A 17,110-nucleotide genomic window follows, 5' to 3' on the forward strand; every position below is an offset into this window, starting at 1 on the left:
TTACCCTGTAGAGAAGGAGTGCCTCCGCATAAGCTGAATTTTCAGTGTCCACACTTCGATTTCTTCTTCTGGTACAGCGAGCCAAAGGATCCTTCCAATCGCCTCGTGCTTCTTTCAGTACATCCTCAGAGTTTTCTTCCGTCTCCTGGATTCTACCCTTCTCTAGAAAAGAAGAATAATGAAGAGTCCAAGGATCGACATTTTAAAGAAAGAAAGAAGCTATCAAACATAAAAAAAAGCATCACTTACTCTCTTGAAGACGACGCTTGAAGTGGAGCGGACAGTGAAAATTCAGCAACGGCCGGCACTCGCAACTCTCCAACAACCCACCCTCATCTACAAAAGAAATAAACCATTTCAATTTCAAATTGCTTAGAGAAAGCGCAGAGATTAAAGAGCGTACGAAATATATTCCATTCTTACCCTGTAGAGAAGGAGTGCCTCCGCATAAGCTGAATTTTCAGTGTCCACACTTCGATTTCTTCTTCTGGTACAGCGAGCCAAAGGATCCTTCCAATCGCCTCGTGCTTCTTTCAGTACATCCTCAGAGTTTTCTTCCGTCTCCTGGATTCTACCCTTCTCTAGAAAAGAAGAATAATGAAGAGTCTAAGGATCGACATTTTAAAGAAAGAAAGAAGCTATCAAACATAAAAAAAAGCATCACTTACTCTCTTGAAGACGACGCTTGAAGTGGAGCGGACAGTGAAAATTCAGCAACGGCCGGCACTCACAACTCTCCAACAACCCACCCTCATCTACAAAAGAAATAAACCATTTGAATTTCAAATTGCTTAGAGAAAGCGCAGAGATTAAAGAGCGTACAAAATATATTCCATTCTTACCCTGTAGAGAAGGAGTACCTCCGCATAAGCTGAATTTTCAGTGTCCACACTTCGATTTCTTCTTCTTCTGGTACAGCGAGCCAAAGGATCCTTCCAATCGCCTCGTGCTTCTTTCAGTACATCCTCAGAGTTTTCTTCCGTCTCCTGGATTCTACCCTTCTCTAGAAAAGAAGAATAATGAAGAGTCCAAGGATCGACATTTTAAGGAAAGAAAGAAGCTATCAAATTTAAAAAAAAGCATCACTTACTCTCTTGAAGACGACGCTTGAAGTGGAGCGGACAGTGAAAATTCAGCAACGGCCGGCACTCGCAACTCTCCAACAACCCACCCTCATCTACAAAAGAAATAAACCATTTCAATTTCAAATTGCTTAGAGAAAGCGCAGAGATTAAAGAGCGTACGAAATATATTCCATTCTTACCCTGTAGAGAAGGAGTGCCTCCGCATAAGCTGAATTTTCAGTGTCCACACTTCGATTTCTTCTTCTGGTACAGCGAGCCAAAGGATCCTTCCAATCGCCTCGTGCTTCTTTCAGTACATCTTCAGAGTTTTCTTCCGTCTCCTGGATTCTACCCTTCTCTAGAAAAGAAGAATAATGAAGAGTCCAAGGATCGACATTTTAAAGAAAGAAAGAAGCTATAAAACATAAAAAAAAGCATCACTTACTCTCTTGAAGACGACGCTTGAAGTGGAGCGGACAGTGAAAATTCAGCAACGGCCGGCACTCGCAACTCTCCAACAACCCACCCTCATCTACAAAAGAAATAAACCATTTCAATTTCAAATTGCTTAGAGAAAGCGCAGAGATTAAAGAGCGTAAGAAATATATTCCATTCTTACCCTGTAGAGAAGGAGTGCCTCCGCATAAGCTGAATTTTCAGTGTCCACACTTTGATTTCTTCTTCTTCTTCTGGTACAGCGAGCCAATAATCCTTCCAATCGACTCGTGCTTCTTTCAGTACATCCTCAGAGTTTTCTTCCGTCTCCTGGATTCTACCCTTCTCTAGAAAAGAAGAATAATGAAGAGTCCAAGGATCGACATTTTAAGGAAAGAAAGAAGCTATCAAACATAAAAAAAAGCATCACTTACTCTCTTGAAGACGACGCTTGAAGTGGAGCGGACAGTGAAAATTCAGCAACGGCCGGCACTCGCAACTCTCCAACAACCCACCCTCATCTACAAAAGAAATAAACCATTTGAATTTCAAATTGCTTAGAGAAAGCGCAGAGATTAAAGAGCGTACGAAATATATTCCATTCTTACCCTGTAGAGAAGGAGTGCCTCCGCATAAGCTGAATTTTCAGTGTCCACACTTCGATTTCTTCTTCTGGTACAGCGAGCCAAAGGATCCTTCCAATCGCCTCGTGCTTCTTTCAGTACATCCTCAGAGTTTTCTTCCGTCTCCTGGATTCTACCCTTCTCTAGAAAAGAAGAATAATGAAGAGTCCAAGGATCGACATTTTAAAGAAAGAAAGAAGCTATCAAACATAAAAAAAAGCATCACTTACTCTCTTGAAGACGACGCTTGAAGTGGAGCGGACAGTAAAAATTCAGCAACGGCCGGCACTCGCAACTCTCCAACAACCCACCCTCATCTACAAAAGAAATAAACCATTTCAATTTCAAATTGCTTAGAGAAAGCGCAGAGATTAAAGAGCGTACGAAATATATTCCATTCTTACCCTGTAGAGAAGGAGTGCCTCCGCATAAGCTGAATTTTCAGTGTCCACACTTCGATTTCTTCTTCTGGTACAGCGAGCCAAAGGATCCTTTCAATCGCCTCGTGCTTCTTTCAGTACATCCTCAGAGTTTTCTTCCGTCTCCTGGATTCTACCCTTCTCTAGAAAAGAAGAATAATGAAGAGTCCAAGGATCGACATTTTAAAGAAAGAAAGAAGCTATCAAACATAAAAAAAAGCATCACTTACTCTCTTGAAGACGACGCTTGAAGTGGAGCGGACAGTGATAATTCAGCAACGGCCGGCACTCACAACTCTCCAACAACCCACCCTCATCTACAAAAGAAATAAACCATTTGAATTTCAAATTGCTTAGAGAAAGCGCAGAGATTAAAGAGCGTACGAAATATATTCCATTCTTACCCTGTAGAGAAGGAGTGCCTCCGCATAAGCTGAATTTTCAGTGTCCACACTTCGATTTCTTCTTCTTCTTCTGGTACAGCGAGCCAATAATCCTTCCAATCGCCTCGTGCTTCTTTCAGTACATCCTCAGAGTTTTCTTCCGTCTCCTGGATTCTACCCTTCTCTAGAAAAGAAGAATAATGAAGAGTCCAAGGATCGACATTTTAAAGAAAGAAAGAAGCTATCAAACATAAAAAAAGCATCACTTACTCTCTTGAGGACGACGCTTGAAGTGGAGCGGACAATGAAAATTCAGCAACGGCCGGCACTCGCAACTCTCCAACAACCCACCCTCATCTACAAAAGAAATAAACCATTTCAATTTCAAATTGCTTAGAGAAAGCGCAGAGATTAAAGAGCGTACGAAATATATTCCATTCTTACCCTGTAGAGAAGGAGTGCCTCCGCATAAGCTGAATTTTCAGTGTCCACACTTCGATTTCTTCTTCTGGTACAGCGAGCCAAAGGATCCTTCCAATCGCCTCGTGCTTCTTTCAGTACATCCTCAGAGTTTTCTTCCGTCTCCTGGATTCTACCCTTCTCTAGAAAAGAAGAATAATGAAGAGTCCAAGGATCGACATTTTAAAGAAAGAAAGAAGCTATCAAACATAAAAAAAAGCATCACTTACTCTCTTGAAGACGACGCTTGAAGTGGAGCGGACAGTGAAAATTCAGCAACGGCCGGCACTCACAACTCTCCAACAACCCACCCTCATCTACAAAAGAAATAAACCATTTCAATTTCAAATTGCTTAGAGAAAGCGCAGAGATTAAAGAGCGTACGAAATATATTCCATTCTTACCCTGTAGAGAAGGAGTGCCTCCGCATAAGCTGAATTTTCAGTGTCCACACTTCGATTTCTTCTTCTGGTACAGCGAGCCAAAGGATCCTTTCAATCGCCTCGTGCTTCTTTCAGTACATCCTCAGAGTTTTCTTCCGTCTCCTGGATTCTACCCTTCTCTAGAAAAGAAGAATAATGAAGAGTCCAAGGATCGACATTTTAAAGAAAGAAAGAAGCTATCAAACATAAAAAAAAGCATCACTTACTCTCTTGAAGACGACGCTTGAAGTGGAGCGGACAGTGAAAATTCAGCAACGGCCGGCACTCACAACTCTCCAACAACCCACCCTCATCTACAAAAGAAATAAACCATTTGAATTTCAAATTGCTTAGAGAAAGCGCAGAGATTAAAGAGCGTACGAAATATATTCCATTCTTACCCTGTAGAGAAGGAGTGCCTCCGCATAAGCTGAATTTTCAGTGTCCACACTTCGATTTCTTCTTCTGGTACAGCGAGCCAAAGGATCCTTCCAATCGCCTCGTGCTTCTTTCAGTACATCCTCAGAGTTTTCTTCCGTCTCCTGGATTCTACCCTTCTCTAGAAAAGAAGAATAATGAAGAGTCCAAGGATCGACATTTTAAAGAAAGAAAGAAGCTATCAAACATAAAAAAAAGCATCATTTACTCTCTTGAGGACGACGCTTGAAGTGGAGCGGACAGTGAAAATTCAGCAACGGCCGGCACTCGCAACTCTCCAACAACCCACCCTCATCTACAAAAGAAATAAACCATTTCAATTTCAAATTGCTTAGAGAAAGCGCAGAGATTAAAGAGCGTACGAAATATATTCCATTCTTACCCTGTAGAGAAGGAGTGCCTCCGCATAAGCTGAATTATCAGTGTCCACACTTCGATTTCTTCTTCTTCTTCTGGTACAGCGAGCCAAAGGATCCTTCCAATCGCCTCGTGCTTCTTTCAGTACATCCTCCGAGTTTTCTTCCGTCTCCTGCATTCTACCCTTCTCTAGAAAAGAAGAATAATGAAGAGTCCAAGGATCGACATTTTAAAGAAAGAAAGAAGCTATCAAACATAAAAAAAGCATCACTTACTCTCTTGAAGACGACGCTTGAAGTGGAGCGGACAGTGAAAATTCAGCAACGGCCGGCACTCACAACTCTCCAACAACCCACCCTCATCTACAAAAGAAATAAACCATTTGAATTTCAAATTGCTTAGAGAAAGCGCAGAGATTAAAGAGCGTACGAAATATATTCCATTCTTACCCTGTAGAGAAGGAGTGCCTCCGCATAAGCTGAATTTTCAGTGTCCACACTTCGATTTCTTCTTCTTCTTCTGGTACAGCGAGCCAAAGGATCCTTCCAATCGCCTCGTGCTTCTTTCAGTACATCCTCAGAGTTTTCTTCCGTCTCCTGGATTCTACCCTTCTCTAGAAAAGAAGAATAATGAAGAGTCCAAGGATCGACATTTTAAAGAAAGAAAGAAGCTATCAAACATAAAAAAAAGCATCACTTACTCTCTTGAAGACGACGCTTGAAGTGGAGCGGACAGTGAAAATTCAGCAACGGCCGGCACTCACAACTCTCCAACAACCCACCCTCATCTACAAAAGAAATAAACCATTTGAATTTCAAATTGCTTAGAGAAAGCGCAGAGATTAAAGAGCGTACGAAATATATTCCATTCTTACCCTGTAGAGAAGGAGTGCCTCCGCATAAGCTGAATTTTCAGTGTCCACACTTCGATTTCTTCTTCTGGTACAGCGAGCCAAAGGATCCTTCCAATCGCCTCGTGCTTCTTTCAGTACATCCTCAGAGTTTTCTTCCGTCTCCTGGATTCTACCCTTCTCTAGAAAAGAAGAATAATGAAGAGTCCAAGGATCGACATTTTAAAGAAAGAAAGAAGCTATCAAACATAAAAAAAAGCATCACTTACTCTCTTGAAGACGACGCTTGAAGTGGAGCGGACAGTGAAAATTCAGCAACGGCCGGCACTCGCAACTCTCCAACAACCCACCCTCATCTACAAAAGAAATAAACCATTTCAATTTCAAATTGCTTAGAGAAAGCGCAGAGATTAAAGAGCGTACGAAATATATTCCATTCTTACCCTGTAGAGAAGGAGTGCCTCCGCATAAGCTGAATTTTCAGTGTCCACACTTCGATTTCTTCTTCTTCTTCTGGTACAGCGAGCCAATAATCCTTCCAATCGCCTCGTGCTTCTTTCAGTACATCCTCAGAGTTTTCTTCCGTCTCCTGGATTCTACCCTTCTCTAGAAAAGAAGAATAATGAAGAGTCCAAGGATCGACATTTTAAAGAAAGAAAGAAGCTATCAAACATAAAAAAAAGCATCACTTACTCTCTTGAGGACGACGCTTGAAGTGGAGCGGACAGTGAAAATTCAGCAACGGCCGGCACTCGCAACTCTCCAACAACCCACCCTCATCTACAAAAGAAATAAACCATTTCAATTTCAAATTGCTTAGAGAAAGCGCAGAGATTAAAGAGCGTACGAAATATATTCCATTCTTACCCTGTAGAGAAGGAGTGCCTCCGCATAAGCTGAATTATCAGTGTCCACACTTCGATTTCTTCTTCTTCTTCTGGTACAGCGAGCCAAAGGATCCTTCCAATCGCCTCGTGCTTCTTTCAGTACATCCTCAGAGTTTTCTTCCGTCTCCAGGATTCTACCCTTCTCTAGAAAAGAAGAATAATGAAGAGTCCAAGGATCGACATTTTAAAGAAAGAAAGAAGCTATCAAACATAAAAAAAAGCATCACTTACTCTCTTGAAGACGACGCTTGAAGTGGAGCGGACAGTGAAAATTCAGCAACGGCCGGCACTCACAACTCTCCAACAACCCACCCTCATCTACAAAAGAAATAAACCATTTGAATTTCAAATTGCTTAGAGAAAGCGCAGAGATTAAAGAGCGTACGAAATATATTCCATTCTTACCCTGTAGAGAAGGAGTGCCTCCGCATAAGCTGAATTTTCAGTGTCCACACTTCGATTTCTTCTTCTTCTTCTGGTACAGCGAGCCAATAATCCTTCCAATCGCCTCGTGCTTCTTTCAGTACATCCTCAGAGTTTTCTTCCGTCTCCTGGATTCTACCCTTCTCTAGAAAAGAAGAATAATGAAGAGTCCAAGGATCGACATTTTAAAGAAAGAAAGAAGCTATCAAACATAAAAAAAAGCATCACTTACTCTCTTGAAGACGACGCTTGAAGTGGAGCGGACAGTGAAAATTCAGCAACGGCCGGCACTCGCAACTCTCCAACAACCCACCCTCATCTACAAAAGAAATAAACCATTTCAATTTCAAATTGATTAGAGAAAGCGCGGAGATTAAAGAGCGTACGAAATATATTCCATTCTTACCCTGTAGAGAAGGAGTGCCTCCGCATAAGCTGAATTATCAGTGTCCACACTTCGATTTCTTCTTCTTCTGGTACAGCGAGCCAAAGGATCCTTCCAATCGCCTCGTGCTTCTTTCAGTACATCCTCAGAGTTTTCTTCCGTCTCCTGGATTCTACCCTTCTCTAGAAAAGAAGAATAATGAAGAGTCCAAGGATCGACATTTTAAAGAAAGAAGCTATCAAACATAAAAAAAGCATCACTTACTCTCTTGAAGACGACGCTTGAAGTGGAGCGGACAGTGAAAATTCAGCAACGGCCGGCACTCGCAACTCTCCAACAACCCACCCTCATCTACAAAAGAAATAAACCATTTCAATTTCAAATTGCTTAGAGAAAGCGCAGAGATTAAAGAGCGTACGAAATATATTCCATTCTTACCCTGTAGAGAAGGAGTGCCTCCGCATAAGCTGAATTTTCAGTGTCCACACTTCGATTTCTTCTTCTGGTACAGCGAGCCAAAGGATCCTTCCAATCGCCTCGTGCTTCTTTCAGTACATCCTCAGAGTTTTCTTCCGTCTCCTGGATTCTACCCTTCTCTAGAAAAGAAGAATAATGAAGAGTCCAAGGATCGACATTTTAAAGAAAGAAAGAAGCTATCAAACATAAAAAAAAGCATCACTTACTCTCTTGAAGACGACGCTTGAAGTGGAGCGGACAGTGAAAATTCAGCAACGGCCGGCACTCGCAACTCTCCAACAACCCACCCTCATCTACAAAAGAAATAAACCATTTCGATTTCAAATTGCTTAGAGAAAGCGCAGAGATTAAAGAGCGTACGAAATATATTCCATTCTTACCCTGTAGAGAAGGAGTGCCTCCGCATAAGCTGAATTTTCAGTGTCCACACTTCGATTTCTTCTTCTGGTACAGCAAGCCAAAGGATCCTTCCAATCGCCTCGTGCTTCTTTCAGTACATCCTCAGAGTTTTCTTCCGTCTCCTGGATTCTACCCTTCTCTAGAAAAGAAGAATAATGAAGAGTCCAAGGATCGACATTTTAAAGAAAGAAAGAAGCTATCAAACATAAAAAAAGCATCACTTACTCTCTTGAAGACGACGCTTGAAGTGGAGCGGACAGTGAAAATTCAGCAACGGCCGGCACTCGCAACTCTCCAACAACCCACCCTCATCTACAAAAGAAATAAACCATTTCAATTTCAAATTGCTTAGAGAAAGCGCAGAGATTAAAGAGCGTACGAAATATATTCCATTCTTACCCTGTAGAGAAGGAGTGCCTCCGCATAAGCTGAATTTTCAGTGTCCACACTTCGATTTCTTCTTCTGGTACAGCGAGCCAAAGGATCCTTCCAATCGCCTCGTGCTTCTTTCAGTACATCCTCAGAGTTTTCTTCCGTCTCCTGGATTCTACCCTTCTCTAGAAAAGAAGAATAATGAAGAGTCCAAGGATCGACATTTTAAAGAAAGAAAGAAGCTATCAAACATAAAAAAAAGCATCACTTACTCTCTTGAAGACGACGCTTGAAGTGGAGCGGACAGTGAAAATTCAGCAACGGCCGGCACTCGCAACTCTCCAACAACCCACCCTCATCTACAAAAGAAATAAACCATTTCGATTTCAAATTGCTTAGAGAAAGCGCAGAGATTAAAGAGCGTACGAAATATATTCCATTCTTACCCTGTAGAGAAGGAGTGCCTCCGCATAAGCTGAATTTTCAGTGTCCACACTTCGATTTCTTCTTCTGGTACAGCAAGCCAAAGGATCCTTCCAATCGCCTCGTGCTTCTTTCAGTACATCCTCAGAGTTTTCTTCCGTCTCCTGGATTCTACCCTTCTCTAGAAAAGAAGAATAATGAAGAGTCCAAGGATCGACATTTTAAAGAAAGAAAGAAGCTATCAAACATAAAAAAAAGCATCACTTACTCTCTTGAAGACGACGCTTGAAGTGGAGCGGACAGTGAAAATTCAGCAACGGCCGGCACTCGCAACTCTCCAACAACCCACCCTCATCTACAAAAGAAATAAACCATTTCAATTTCAAATTGCTTAGAGAAAGCGCAGAGATTAAAGAGCGTACGAAATATATTCCATTCTTACCCTGTAGAGAAGGAGTGCCTCCGCATAAGCTGAATTTTCAGTGTCCACACTTCGATTTCTTCTTCTTCTGGTACAGCGAGCCAAAGGATCCTTCCAATCGCCTCGTGCTTCTTTCAGTACATCCTCAGAGTTTTCTTCCGTCTCCTGGATTCTACCCTTCTCTAGAAAAGAAGAATAATGAAGAGTCCAAGGATCGACATTTTAAAGAAAGAAAGAAGCTATCAAACAAAAAAAAGCCTCACTTACTCTCTTGAAGACGACGCTTGAAGTGGAGCGGACAGTGAAAATTCAGCAACGGCCGGCACTCGCAACTCTCCTACAACCCACCCTCATCTACAAAAGAAATAAACCATTTCAATTTCAAATTGCTTAGAGAAAGCGCAGAGATTAAAGAGCGTACGAAATATATTCCATTCTTACCCTGTAGAGAAGGAGTGCCTCCGCATAAGCTGAATTTTCAGTGTCCACACTTCGATTTCTTCTTCTTCTGGTACAGCGAGCCAAAGGATCCTTCCAATCGCCTCGTGCTTCTTTCAGTACATCCTCAGAGTTTTCTTCCGTCTCCTGGATTCTACCCTTCTCTAGAAAAGAAGAATAATGAAGAATCCAAGGATCGACATTTTAAAGAAAGAAAGAAGCTATCAAACATAAAAAAAGCATCACTTACTCTCTTGAAGACGACGCTTGAAGTGGAGCGGACAGTGAAAATTCAGCAACGGCCGGCACTCGCAACTCTCCAACAACCCACCCTCACCTACAAAAGAAATAAACCATTTCAATTTCAAATTGCTTAGAGAAAGCGCAGAGATTAAAGAGCGTACGAAATATATTCCATTCTTACCCTGTAGAGAAGGAGTGCCTCCGCATAAGCTGAATTTTCAGTGTCCACACTTCGATTTCTTCTTCTGGTACAGCGAGCCAAAGGATCCTTCCAATCGCCTCGTGCTTCTTTCAGTACATCCTCAGAGTTTTCTTCCGTCTCCTGGATTCTACCCTTCTCTAGAAAAGAAGAATAATGAAGAGTCCAAGGATCGACATTTTAAAGAAAGAAAGAAGCTATCAAACATAAAAAAAAGCATCACTTACTCTCTTGAAGACGACGCTTGAAGTGGAGCGGACAGTGAAAATTCAGCAACGGCCGGCACTCGCAACTCTCCAACAACCCACCCTCATCTACAAAAGAAATAAACCATTTCAATTTCAAATTGCTTAGAGAAAGCGCAGAGATTAAAGAGCGTACGAAATATATTCCATTCTTACCCTGTAGAGAAGGAGTGCCTCCGCATAAGCTGAATTTTCAGTGTCCACACTTCGATTTCTTCTTCTTCTGGTACAGCGAGCCAAAGGATCCTTCCAATCGCCTCGTGCTTCTTTCAGTACATCCTCAGAGTTTTCTTCCGTCTCCTGGATTCTACCCTTCTCTAGAAAAGAAGAATAATGAAGAGTCCAAGGATCGACATTTTAAAGAAAGAAAGAAGCTATCAAACATAAAAAAAAGCATCACTTACTCTCTTGAAGACGACGCTTGAAGTGGAGCGGACAGTGAAAATTCAGCAACGGCTGGCACTCGCAACTCGCCAACAACCCACCCTCATCTACAAAAGAAATAAACCATTTCAATTTCAAATTGCTTAGAGAAAGCGCAGAGATTAAAGACCGTACGAAATATATTCCATTCTTACCCTGTAGAGAAGGAGTGCCTCCGCATAAGCTGAATTTTCAGTGTCCACACTTCGATTTCTTCTTCTGGTACAGCGAGCCAAAGGATCCTTCCAATCGCCTCGTGCTTCTTTCAGTACATCCTCAGAGTTTTCTTCCGTCTCCTGGATTCTACCCTTCTCTAGAAAAGAAGAATAATGAAGAGTCCAAGGATCGACATTTTAAAGAAAGAAAGAAGCTATCAAACAAAAAAAAGCCTCACTTACTCTCTTGAAGACGACGCTTGAAGTGGAGCGGACAGTGAAAATTCAGCAACGGCCGGCACTCGCAACTCTCCTACAACCCACCCTCATCTACAAAAGAAATAAACCATTTCAATTTCAAATTGCTTAGAGAAAGCGCAGAGATTAAAGAGCGTACGAAATATATTCCATTCTTACCCTGTAGAGAAGGAGTGCCTCCGCATAAGCTGAATTTTCAGTGTCCACACTTCGATTTCTTCTTCTTCTGGTACAGCGAGCCAAAGGATCCTTCCAATCGCCTCGTGCTTCTTTCAGTACATCCTCAGAGTTTTCTTCCGTCTCCTGGATTCTACCCTTCTCTAGAAAAGAAGAATAATGAAGAGTCCAAGGATCGACATTTTAAAGAAAGAAAGAAGCTATCAAACATAAAAAAAAGCATCACTTACTCTCTTGAAGACGACGCTTGAAGTGGAGCGGACAGTGAAAATTCAGCAACGGCCGGCACTCGCAACTCTCCAACAACCCACCCTCATCTACAAAAGAAATAAACCATTTCAATTTCAAATTGCTTAGAGAAAGCGCAGAGATTAAAGAGCGTACGAAATATATTCCATTCTTACCCTGTAGAGAAGGAGTGCCTCCGCATAAGCTGAATTTTCAGTGTCCACACTTCGATTTCTTCTTCTTCTTCTGGTACAGCGAGCCAAAGGATCCTTCCAATCGCCTCGTGCTTCTTTCAGTACATCCTCAGAGTTTTCTTCCGTCTCCTGGATTCTACCCTTCTCTAGAAAAGAAGAATAATGAAGAATCCAAGGATCGACATTTTAAAGAAAGAAAGAAGCTATCAAACATAAAAAAAGCATCACTTACTCTCTTGAAGACGACGCTTGAAGTGGAGCGGACAGTGAAAATTCAGCAACGGCCGGCACTCGCAACTCTCCAACAACCCACCCTCACCTACAAAAGAAATAAACCATTTCAATTTCAAATTGCTTAGAGAAAGCGCAGAGATTAAAGAGCGTACGAAATATATTCCATTCTTACCCTGTAGAGAAGGAGTGCCTCCGCATAAGCTGAATTTTCAGTGTCCACACTTCGATTTCTTCTTCTGGTACAGCGAGCCAAAGGATCCTTCCAATCGCCTCGTGCTTCTTTCAGTACATCCTCAGAGTTTTCTTCCGTCTCCTGGATTCTACCCTTCTCTAGAAAAGAAGAATAATGAAGAGTCCAAGGATCGACATTTTAAAGAAAGAAAGAAGCTATCAAACATAAAAAAAAGCATCACTTACTCTCTTGAAGACGACGCTTGAAGTGGAGCGGACAGTGAAAATTCAGCAACGGCCGGCACTCGCAACTCTCCAACAACCCACCCTCATCTACAAAAGAAATAAACCATTTCAATTTCAAATTGCTTAGAGAAAGCGCAGAGATTAAAGAGCGTACGAAATATATTCCATTCTTACCCTGTAGAGAAGGAGTGCCTCCGCATAAGCTGAATTTTCAGTGTCCACACTTCGATTTCTTCTTCTTCTGGTACAGCGAGCCAAAGGATCCTTCCAATCGCCTCGTGCTTCTTTCAGTACATCCTCAGAGTTTTCTTCCGTCTCCTGGATTCTACCCTTCTCTAGAAAAGAAGAATAATGAAGAGTCCAAGGATCGACATTTTAAAGAAAGAAAGAAGCTATCAAACATAAAAAAAAGCATCACTTACTCTCTTGAAGACGACGCTTGAAGTGGAGCGGACAGTGAAAATTCAGCAACGGCTGGCACTCGCAACTCGCCAACAACCCACCCTCATCTACAAAAGAAATAAACCATTTCAATTTCAAATTGCTTAGAGAAAGCGCAGAGATTAAAGACCGTACGAAATATATTCCATTCTTACCCTGTAGAGAAGGAGTGCCTCCGCATAAGCTGAATTTTCAGTGTCCACACTTCGATTTCTTCTTCTGGTACAGCGAGCCAAAGGATCCTTCCAATCGCCTCGTGCTTCTTTCAGTACATCCTCAGAGTTTTCTTCCGTCTCCTGGATTCTACCCTTCTCTAGAAAAGAAGAATAATGAAGAGTCCAAGGATCGACATTTTAAAGAAAGAAAGAAGCTATCAAACAAAAAAAGCCTCACTTACTCTCTTGAAGACGACGCTTGAAGTGGAGCGGACAGTGAAAATTCAGCAACGGCCGGCACTCGCAACTCTCCTACAACCCACCCTCATCTACAAAAGAAATAAACCATTTCAATTTCAAATTGCTTAGAGAAAGCGCAGAGATTAAAGAGCGTACGAAATATATTCCATTCTTACCCTGTAGAGAAGGAGTGCCTCCGCATAAGCTGAATTTTCAGTGTCCACACTTCGATTTCTTCTTCTTCTGGTACAGCGAGCCAAAGGATCCTTCCAATCGCCTCGTGCTTCTTTCAGTACATCCTCAGAGTTTTCTTCCGTCTCCTGGATTCTACCCTTCTCTAGAAAAGAAGAATAATGAAGAGTCCAAGGATCGACATTTTAAAGAAAGAAAGAAGCTATCAAACATAAAAAAAAGCATCACTTACTCTCTTGAAGACGACGCTTGAAGTGGAGCGGACAGTGAAAATTCAGCAACGGCCGGCACTCGCAACTCTCCAACAACCCACCCTCATCTACAAAAGAAATAAACCATTTCAATTTCAAATTGCTTAGAGAAAGCGCAGAGATTAAAGAGCGTACGAAATATATTCCATTCTTACCCTGTAGAGAAGGAGTGCCTCCGCATAAGCTGAATTTTCAGTGTCCACACTTCGATTTCTTCTTCTTCTTCTGGTACAGCGAGCCAAAGGATCCTTCCAATCGCCTCGTGCTTCTTTCAGTACATCCTCAGAGTTTTCTTCCGTCTCCTGGATTCTACCCTTCTCTAGAAAAGAAGAATAATGAAGAATCCAAGGATCGACATTTTAAAGAAAGAAAGAAGCTATCAAACATAAAAAAAGCATCACTTACTCTCTTGAAGACGACGCTTGAAGTGGAGCGGACAGTGAAAATTCAGCAACGGCCGGCACTCGCAACTCTCCAACAACCCACCCTCACCTACAAAAGAAATAAACCATTTCAATTTCAAATTGCTTAGAGAAAGCGCAGAGATTAAAGAGCGTACGAAATATATTCCATTCTTACCCTGTAGAGAAGGAGTGCCTCCGCATAAGCTGAATTTTCAGTGTCCACACTTCGATTTCTTCTTCTGGTACAGCGAGCCAAAGGATCCTTCCAATCGCCTCGTGCTTCTTTCAGTACATCCTCAGAGTTTTCTTCCGTCTCCTGGATTCTACCCTTCTCTAGAAAAGAAGAATAATGAAGAGTCCAAGGATCGACATTTTAAAGAAAGAAAGAAGCTATCAAACATAAAAAAAAGCATCACTTACTCTCTTGAAGACGACGCTTGAAGTGGAGCGGACAGTGAAAATTCAGCAACGGCCGGCACTCGCAACTCTCCAACAACCCACCCTCATCTACAAAAGAAATAAACCATTTCAATTTCAAATTGCTTAGAGAAAGCGCAGAGATTAAAGAGCGTACGAAATATATTCCATTCTTACCCTGTAGAGAAGGAGTGCCTCCGCATAAGCTGAATTTTCAGTGTCCACACTTCGATTTCTTCTTCTTCTGGTACAGCGAGCCAAAGGATCCTTCCAATCGCCTCGTGCTTCTTTCAGTACATCCTCAGAGTTTTCTTCCGTCTCCTGGATTCTACCCTTCTCTAGAAAAGAAGAATAATGAAGAGTCCAAGGATCGACATTTTAAAGAAAGAAAGAAGCTATCAAACATAAAAAAAAGCATCACTTACTCTCTTGAAGACGACGCTTGAAGTGGAGCGGACAGTGAAAATTCAGCAACGGCCGGCACTCGCAACTCTCCAACAACCCACCCTCATCTACAAAAGAAATAAACCATTTCAATTTCAAATTGCTTAGAGAAAGCGCAGAGATTAAAGAGCGTACGAAATATATTCCATTCTTACCCTGTAGAGAAGGAGTGCCTCCGCATAAGCTGAATTTTCAGTGTCCACACTTCGATTTCTTCTTCTTCTTCTTCTGGTACAGCGAGCCAAAGGATCCTTCCAATCGCCTCGTGCTTCTTTCAGTACATCCTCAGAGTTTTCTTCCGTCCCCTGGATTCTACCCTTCTCTAGAAAAGAAGAATAATGAAGAGTCCAAGGATCGACATTTTAAAGAAAGAAAGAAGCTATCCAACATAAAAAAAAGCATCACTTACTCTCTTGAAGACGACGCTTGAAGTGGAGCGGACAGTGAAAATTCAGCAACGGCCGGCACTCGCAACTCATCAAATCTCTCATCAAACCATTTCAATTTCAAATTGCTTAGAGAAAGCGCAGAGATTAAAGAGCGTACGAAATATATTCCATTCTTACCCTGTAGAGAAGGAGTGCCTCCGCATAAGCTGAATTTTCAGTGTCCACACTTCGATTTCTTCTTCTGGTACAGCGAGCCAAAGGATCCTTCCAATCGCCTCGTGCTTCTTTCAGTACATCCTCAGAGTTTTCTTCCGTCTCCTGGATTCTACCCTTCTCTAGAAAAGAAGAATCATGAAGAGTCCAAGGATCGACATTTTAAAGAAAGCAAGAAGCTATCAAACATAAAAAAAGCATCACTTACTCTCTTGAAGACGACGCTTGAAGTGGAGCGGACAGTGAAAATTCAGCAACGGCCGGCACTCGCAACTCTCCAACAACCCACCCTCATCTGCAAAAGAAATAAACCATTTCAATTTCAAATTGCTTAGAGAAAGCGCAGAGATTAAAAATCGTACGAAATATATTCCATTCTTACCCTGTAGAGAAGGAGTGCCTCCGCATAAGCTGAATTTTCAGTGTCCACACTTCGATTTCTTCTTCTTCTGGTACAGCGAGCCAAAGGATCCTTCCAATCGCCTCGTGCTTCTTTCAGTACATCCTCAGAGTTTTCTTCCGTCTCCTGGATTCTACCCTTCTCTAGAAAAGAAGAATAATGAAGAGTCCAAGGATCGACATTTTAAAGAAAGAAAGAAGCTATCCAACATAAAAAAAAGCATCACTTACTCTCTTGAAGACGACGCTTGAAGTGGAGCGGACAGTGAAAATTCAGCAACGGCCGGCACTCGCAACTCTCCAACAACCCACCCTCATCTACAAAAGAAATAAACCATTTCAATTTCAAATTGCTTAGAGAAAGCGCAGAGATTAAATAGCGTACGAAATATATTCCATTCTTACCCTGTAGAGAAGGAGTGCCTCCGCATAAGCTGAATTTTCAGTGTCCACACTTCGATTTCTTCTTCTTCTTCTGGTACAGCGAGCCAAAGGATCCTTCCAATCGCCTCGTGCTTCTTTCAGTACATCCTCAGAGTTTTCTTCCGTCTCCTGGATTCTACCCTTCTCTAGAAAAGAAGAATAATGAAGAGTCCAAGGATCTTCATTTTAAAGAAAGAAAGAAGCTATCAAACATAAAAAAAAGCATCACTTACTCTCTTGAAGACGACGCTTGAAGTGGAGCGGACAGTGAAAATTCAGCAACGGCCGGCACTCGCAACTCTCCAACAACCCACCCTCATCTACAAAAGAAATAAACCATTTCAATTTCAAATTGCTTAGAGAAAGCGCAGAGATTAAATAGCGTACGAAATATATTCCATTCTTACCCTGTAGAGAAGGAGTGCCTCCGCATAAGCTGAATTTTCAGTGTCCACACTTCAATTTCTTCTTCTGGTACAGCGAGCCATAGGATCCTTCCAATCGCCTCGTGCTTCTTTCAGTACATCCTCAGAGTTTTCTTCCGTCTCCTGGATTCTACCCTTCTCTAGAAAAGAAGAATAATGAAGAGCCCAAGGATCGACATTTTAAAGAAAGAAAGAAGCTATCAAACATAAAAAAAAGCATCACTTACTCTCTTGAAGACGACGCTTGAAGTGGAGCGGACAGTGAAAAT

This window comes from Argiope bruennichi, chromosome 7 (assembly GCF_947563725.1).
Source record: "Argiope bruennichi chromosome 7, qqArgBrue1.1, whole genome shotgun sequence".
NCBI classification, from domain to species: domain Eukaryota; kingdom Metazoa; phylum Arthropoda; class Arachnida; order Araneae; family Araneidae; genus Argiope; species Argiope bruennichi.